Source organism: Gracilinanus agilis, chromosome 1 (assembly GCF_016433145.1).
Source record: "Gracilinanus agilis isolate LMUSP501 chromosome 1, AgileGrace, whole genome shotgun sequence".
Taxonomy (NCBI): Eukaryota; Metazoa; Chordata; class Mammalia; order Didelphimorphia; family Didelphidae; genus Gracilinanus; species Gracilinanus agilis.
The window spans coordinates 92,058,281-92,065,108 of NC_058130.1; the positions used below are offsets into that span (position 1 = coordinate 92,058,281).

The window sequence follows — 6,828 nt, forward strand, 5'->3', positions numbered from 1 at the left end:
ACATAAATGATATCACCAGAAGGAACCTAGAAGTATTGCCAAAGATTACAAAGTCTTGGGCAAGAAAATGGAAACCAAACGGTCTCCACAAGTGGTATTTTTATCACTGCTACCTGCTGAAGGCAAGGGATGCAGGAGAGAACAGTTGATTAAGAAAATGATGCTTGTGAATGGAATTTGGATTTCTCTTGAAATAGAGGAACAACAGACCTCTGGACAGAGATGAAGCACACCTAACAAAAGTGGATAAGAGGGGGCAGCTAGGTGGCTCAGTGGATTGAGAGCCATGCCTAGAGGCAGGTTCAAATCTGGCCTCAAACACTTCCTAGCTGTGTGACCTTGGGCAAGTCACTTAACCCCCATTACCTAGCCGTTACTACTCTTCTGCCTTGGAACCATTGATTCTAAGATGGAAGGTAAGGGTTTAAAAAAAAAAAAGTAGGTAAAAATTTATTTGCCTGGTGTCATGCAAATCTAATCAGAAGGGCTTTAAACCAAAAATGATGGAAGAGGGAAAAACTTGCTGGCATATATTCAAGTTAAAGGCAATAGGAGTACCTAAATTGTAGGAAAAGAAATAGCAGTTTAAGATACCCTAAAGTCCACTGATGATAGAATCCAAGAGAAGAGCAAGTAGTAAATCACACAGACCTAAGTGACACAGATGCACAAAATGTAAGAAATAAGCAAATTAAACTAGAGGTTCTAACACAAGAAAATAATTTTGACCTCCTACTTCTCATTGAGACTTGGGATGAAGTCTGTGACTAAAAAAAAGATGCTGGATTGGTATTCCCCGTAGGAAAAAAACTGAGCAAGGTAAAACTGAGTAGTAGCATTGTATATTAAGAAGGCATTTTCCTGTGTGGTATTCAAGGAACCAGAAGATTTTGGCATTGGAATATACTACAGATGATATGAGCAGGTTCCAGAAACAGATCACCATTCCACAACTAAAAGCAAAATATAGCAAGGAGGGGGGAGTCACCTGAATAGCTTTTGGCAGAAACTCTGCCTAAAGTAGAGCAGTTAGTATCTTCTTGACTTCTCTTTCCATCCTTCAAGAAGTGAAGAAACCAAGAAGGGGGGGGGGAATCTCTTCTGGATCTAATTCTCAATTACAAGGAAGAACTATGACTACTGGCTTTTAGAATTGGTGACTAAGAAGGACAGGAAACATTTCTTAGGTTTTTTCTTTTTTTTCTGAATTAAGAAAAAAACTCCTACCTTCCATCTTAAAACCAATACTTAGAATCAATATTGGCTCTAAGTCAGAAGAGTGGTGAAGGCTAGGCAATAAGTGTTAAATGACTTACCCAGGTTCACATAGCTAGGAAGTATCTGAGGCCAGATTCGGACCCAGGATCTCCCTTCTCTAGGCCTGGGTTCTCAATTCACTGAACTATTTAGCTGTTCCCCCTAGATTTTCAGAAAGTAGATTTCAAAGGATTTAGAGGAAGGTTAGGTAGCATTTCATGGACTGAAATAAAATTCTATCTTGGAAGCAAGCCTGGGAGAGATGAGAGACTCTCAAGAATGAAATTCTGAAGAAACAAAAAGAAACCATTCTGACAAGGACGTAAAAGGGTAGTTGTTTGAAACGAACAAAGAAGATACATAGAGAACATACTACCCAACATGGATTTTCAAAAGATAAGTATAAAAGACAGAAGCATGAGTAATAGGCATGGTTGGTAATAGGATAAATGCAAACACAGCAGAGTTCTGTGAAAATGGTGTCAATAGAGCTAAAGCTCAGAGTGAACAGAGAACTCTGAGGAAAGAGAAAGACCATTAATGAAAGAAAGGTGGGTTTTCAACAAATGAATTGGGGAAAGAAATCCAAGAAGCTAAAGCACTTGTGGGGTGGGACTAGAATGGTCATAATTGACCACTGAAAGAAGGCTGAGCTCAGCTCTCATCTGGTCTGTTTTCTATGCCAAACAAAACTTCCTGTGGACTGGAAAGGACAAGAAAGATGGCTGATGGGTAGTGGATAATCAGTCTAAGTAGATAGTGGCTCTTGTTCATCAGTTAACAAGTATTAAAGTAAGTTGCAGAGCTACAAATTAAAAGAATACACATCCTCTTAAGGAGCTTACCTTCTACCATGGTGCAGACAACATGTAGATGTATATATAAATATGTACAGAATAAATACAAGGGAGCTGGTGAGGGAGGGCACTTCTAGTTGGGGAGAATAGGAAAGAGAGAGATTGAGGTTTTGAGATAAATGGGAGAAAGAGGAAACTTTCAGGTTGAGTCAAATGGCCTCGATTTCCTTAGAAGCTAAGTCTTAGAATTTGGAGGAGGGGAAGGTATGAGAGAGGAAACATAGGACTGGGGAAGGACAAATGTCCAGATTTTTGCAAAGGGAAGAGAATGGAGTATACAAACTGTAGACCAGTGAACTTGATATTAATTCCTGGGGAAATTCTAGAATGTATTATTAATGAAAGTTAATGAAAATCTAAATAAGAAATGGTGATCCAGGAATCTATATAACTGTATCAAAAATAAGTCATGCCAAACTAAGTTTATTTTTTTTTGGCAGGTTCACTAAACTGATAGATAAGGAGATTGTTATAGTTAAAGTTTATCAAGATTATCAAGTTAAAGATGATCAAGATAAAATATCTTATGTTCTTTTTACAGAAAAGATGGAGAGTTATATGTGTGAGACAGTATCATTAGCTGGATTTGGAATTTCATTAAATGACAGGACACAAAGAGTAGTTATTAAGGGTTCATTGTCAGCTTGGAAGGAGATCTCCAGGGGAGGGAGTGCACACAGAGCTGTGATTGGCCTTGTATGTGATTCTTTCATGGACTCAAATGAAGGAATGAATGGCATATTTATTAAGTTTGTAGATGACACAGCTGGGAGAATTGGCTAACATACTGTACAAGAGAATCAAGGTGCAAAAGATCTCGAAAAGTTAAAATATTTTTTTGGGCTCTTAATATGGAGACATTTAATAGGGATAAATGTGAAGTCCTACATTTGGGCTTAAGAAATTGACTCCACAACTACAAGATGGAGGAGAATGTTTAGGTAGTAGTTTGTCTGAAAAAGATCTTCATGTTTTAGTGGACTGCAAGCTCAACATGAACTATATGGTAATAGAATCATAGGCTGTATTAAAACAAAACTCCCAAGAATCAAGAAGGGCCTGGTCCCACATCTGAAGGTTTGTGTCCAGTTCTGGCTAATCCATTTTAGAAAGAACATTGAAAAGCTGGAGAGCATCTGAACGGTTGATTGAAGTAAGGATGTTTAAACTTCCTAAGAATGAGGCTGTGAAGACTTCATGCAACTCTGCCTCACTTAAATCAAATTCACTCTCAAACCATCACTCCATGTTGCCATTGATCCTCTTAGAAAATGAAGGATAAACAAAACTACACTCCAAGAAACCTCCATCAATGTCCTAGTGCACTAAACTACTCCTTAAAATTTCACCATTGTTTCCCTAAGGTTTCCCTAAAGCCTTCCCCAGTATCTCTTGTATCTCCAGTCCCCCTAGGAAATCTTCCTTAACTTTTCAAACTTCCCTCAATAGCCTATATATCCAAACACCACAGGAAACTGCACCCAATGACTCCTGTATCCTCCAGCACTTTATAAACCTACTTGAATTTACCCTAGGACTCTTAACATACCCAGGAAACCTCTCCCGTGTCCATTTTGTTCCCTAACCCTATTGACTGTCAGAATCCTAGGATCCCATCCTCCAGTGTCCTCTGTGCTCCTCAACATGCTTCATCCACCTCCAAATATTCTGTCAGACTGCCAACATCCCAGAAAACTTCCCTAGTGTCTTCCTTTGAGCCCCCAAATCCTGAAAGCCTCTCCTAACGCCCTTTAGGAATCCTAAACTCAGCCTTCTCTCAATCCCCCCCAAGACCCCAAACCTCTTTCCTTTCTGTCCTAACCCCATTCTCCTGTTCTTTACATCTTATTTGGCCCCTGACCACAGGTGGCCTTAGGGCTAGTTCAGGTGGCACATGATCTGGATGTAGCTCCCACCCTGGACCAGCTCCTGGGGGCAGCTGATACTCTACAGGCCCAGGTGTCACAAAATAAACTACAGTTTCGGGAGGCCCAGGAGCAAGCAGAACAGGCATCAGACACAGCTGCAAACTTGGGCAAGGTGAGGCAGGGGCCTTCTTCCTGATTACTGCCAAGGTTTGCCAGGATCATGTGTCCTGGGATACAGGGGCAGTACCCAGAAGAACAGAGGTCTCAAGACACCCTATTGTGGAAATTGATTCCCGGGTGGTTGGTTTCTGAATGGTGTGGCAGGAACACAAGGGAGAGAGGGGGAGAGGAGGATAGGAAAGGGATAGAATTCCAAGATGACTGGCCCTTTCTGGCCTTACCTCCCTCTTCCCTCCCTGGTTCTCCTTTGCCCCAAGGACCTGCAGACAGCCAAGCTACAGTTCTCAGAGCTGCAGTCTGGGATCAGTGGTCTTGGGGATGAAGTGAATGGGGCCAAAGATCGTTTGCAGCGAATTCAGACAGAAGCCAAGGAACTGCTGAAGAAAGCAAGCAGGAACCGAAACCGTCTAGAGGGTGAGGCTATGGATGTGTGTACCTGGTGGGATATCAAAAATTTGAGGATTTCATGAGAGCCTTGGGTGTTTTGGGGACTCAATGAACCCCAGAAAGCTCTAGTGTTTGGGGCAGATTTCTCGGGGAAATCTCATATGTTTAGAAGGGGTTCAGAACCCTGAGTGTCAAAGGGTTTCTGAAGTACTAAGAATTTGGAGGCCTTTCTCAGAGGTGTCCTAGATGCTAGGGGGTCCCCTAAAGCCATAAATATTGGAGGGCTCAGAATGGTTGGGGAAGGTCTTTGAGAGTAAGGTCTTAAGAAGATGTTGAAGTCCCAAGTACAGGGGTTTCTGAGCCAGGTAGTAGGGTTTTCTGAATATTGGAGATGGGTTTTCAGGAGGCCTTGGATGTTTGGTAGTCTTAGTGGTCCTTAGATGTTTAGGGTTCTTGGGTGAGAGAAGCCCAGGTATTTGTGGGTTACAAAAGCCTTTGCTGTTAGGGAAGCTCAGGGTGTATGAGATTTTCAGGAGACACTAAGTATTTGGGTTCATGAATACTGGGATCTTTTGGAGCCCTGGACACTTGGATTTTTTTATGAGGCCTAAAGTGTCTTGGGGTAGAGGGATGTTATTGGCCATGGGTGTTTGGGGCCTTGAATGTTAGAGATTACAGAGGACCTTGAATGTTGGGGGATCTCTGAATTGGTAGGGGTCCTGAAGTTCCAGAGGGCCTGGGGTGTCTGGGGATTTTAAGGGTTCCTGAGGATTGGGAGGTGATGGGGGCTAGGTTGGTGTTTGGGGCCCTGCCCTGCCTCAGCTTTGTGTTCGGTTTACCAGGCCTGGAGAAACGTTTTGCTCGGAATGAGCAGGCACTTGGAGAGAAGGCAGCTGAGCTTCAGGCCCTGGAGAGTAGAGCCTTGGGGCTGCTGGAGCAGCTGAGGCAGGAGGCCAGTGCCCACGCCACCTGCTGATGCACCCAAGCCCAGCAAAACAAAGACACTCCCAAGATAGAGTCCCTCCAGGTTCTCCCTCCCACCCCCACCCCCCAAAGATGCCTCCTGCAGAGGGATCCCCTCTCTTTACTGCCCCGCATAGAGGAACCCAGGCCCCCTGCCCCACCGAAGCTCTGTAGCTCCTCCCGCTCCATCAGTCAGCCCTGCCTCTAAGTGCCCTCCGCTCCCGCTAGTCACTTAATCTTGCCGGAAAGCTATGGAACTATCACTCTCAGTTCTGCCCCTGAACCTCTCCTGCCCCTCCCCAAGTCCCGCCTCTGGAGCCCCCCGGGGGACAGGGCGGGGCGCGCCCTCCCTCGCGCTCCCGCCCTCGCTACGGGCTCGCGCATTCCGGGACCCTCGCCGCCGGCGCAGAGACTGCGCGCGCCCGGCCCACCACAAAGTCCGGAGCGGATCAGGCAGCAGCGGACCGCGGACGGAGCCGGGCCCATCAGCAGGCTCTTCTGATGCCTCAGCCTGGATTTCTGTTGTCTCTAGTTTTTGCATGGTTCTTTCTTCATTCCGTCCCCAGTAATCCTGCGTGCTGCACCCATTCCTCCACTGGGAAACCGAAGAAACCTGTGCTGGTGCAGAATGGAAAGGATGGGCCTCTCCTCTCTTTGGATTCTCATCCCAGGGAAGAAGGAAAAGAGAACCCTGGCCAGCCTGGGCCTTGAGATTGAGAAGTGGATAATCTGAAGCATATGGACACCTACCTCCTCCAACCCCTAGCACTTGGTCATTTGGGGTCCCCTCAGAAATCCCCAAGCCTTCCTTGCCCCACCCACACTGAAGAGAATAGGCAGCCTTTCCTTTATGGCCTTATAGCTCTCCCTAGATATTCCCTTCTGCTTTAGCACTGAGCCAGGCCTGGACATAGGATATAACTTTGCAATCTGTTTTACTCAACATGAAGTATCTGCTGTGTGCAAAGTTCTGCTGGGCTTTGAGGGAAATAACAGTGGTTAGGTAAGATGGTCCAAGGCTGCCTGGAAGAAACCTCAGATTCACTGCCTTCATTTTAGAGGAGAAAACTGGGGCCCAGAGGAGTCTCATAGAACTTGTTAAAGATCACATAACTGATAAAAATTAAAGTCAAAGTTAGACCCCAATTCAGTACTCTTTCTACCATACCTGGGTGAAAAAAAATACACTAGCATGCTAAGTGCATCTTCACTTATAAAAAGGAACCTCTTCACTGGCCTCCCCAGCCTTTAATCTCATCCTTCTCTCCAATCTATCTTGCATAAAATGCTATCGTAATCCATCTGATGCTTTACTC

The 6,828-nt window shown here is 44.7% G+C and overlaps 1 long non-coding RNA gene across 1 annotated transcript; it reads left to right on the forward strand.

Moving 5' to 3' along the window:
- Window positions 1–4,062: 4,062 nt before the first annotated feature.
- Window positions 4,063–6,652, forward strand: LOC123230790. The gene is made up of 3 exons (XR_006505089.1): window positions 4,063–4,154; window positions 4,420–4,576; window positions 5,392–6,652. It is a non-coding gene; the product is annotated as an uncharacterized LOC123230790 (long non-coding RNA).
- Window positions 6,653–6,828: the final 176 nt, after the last annotated feature.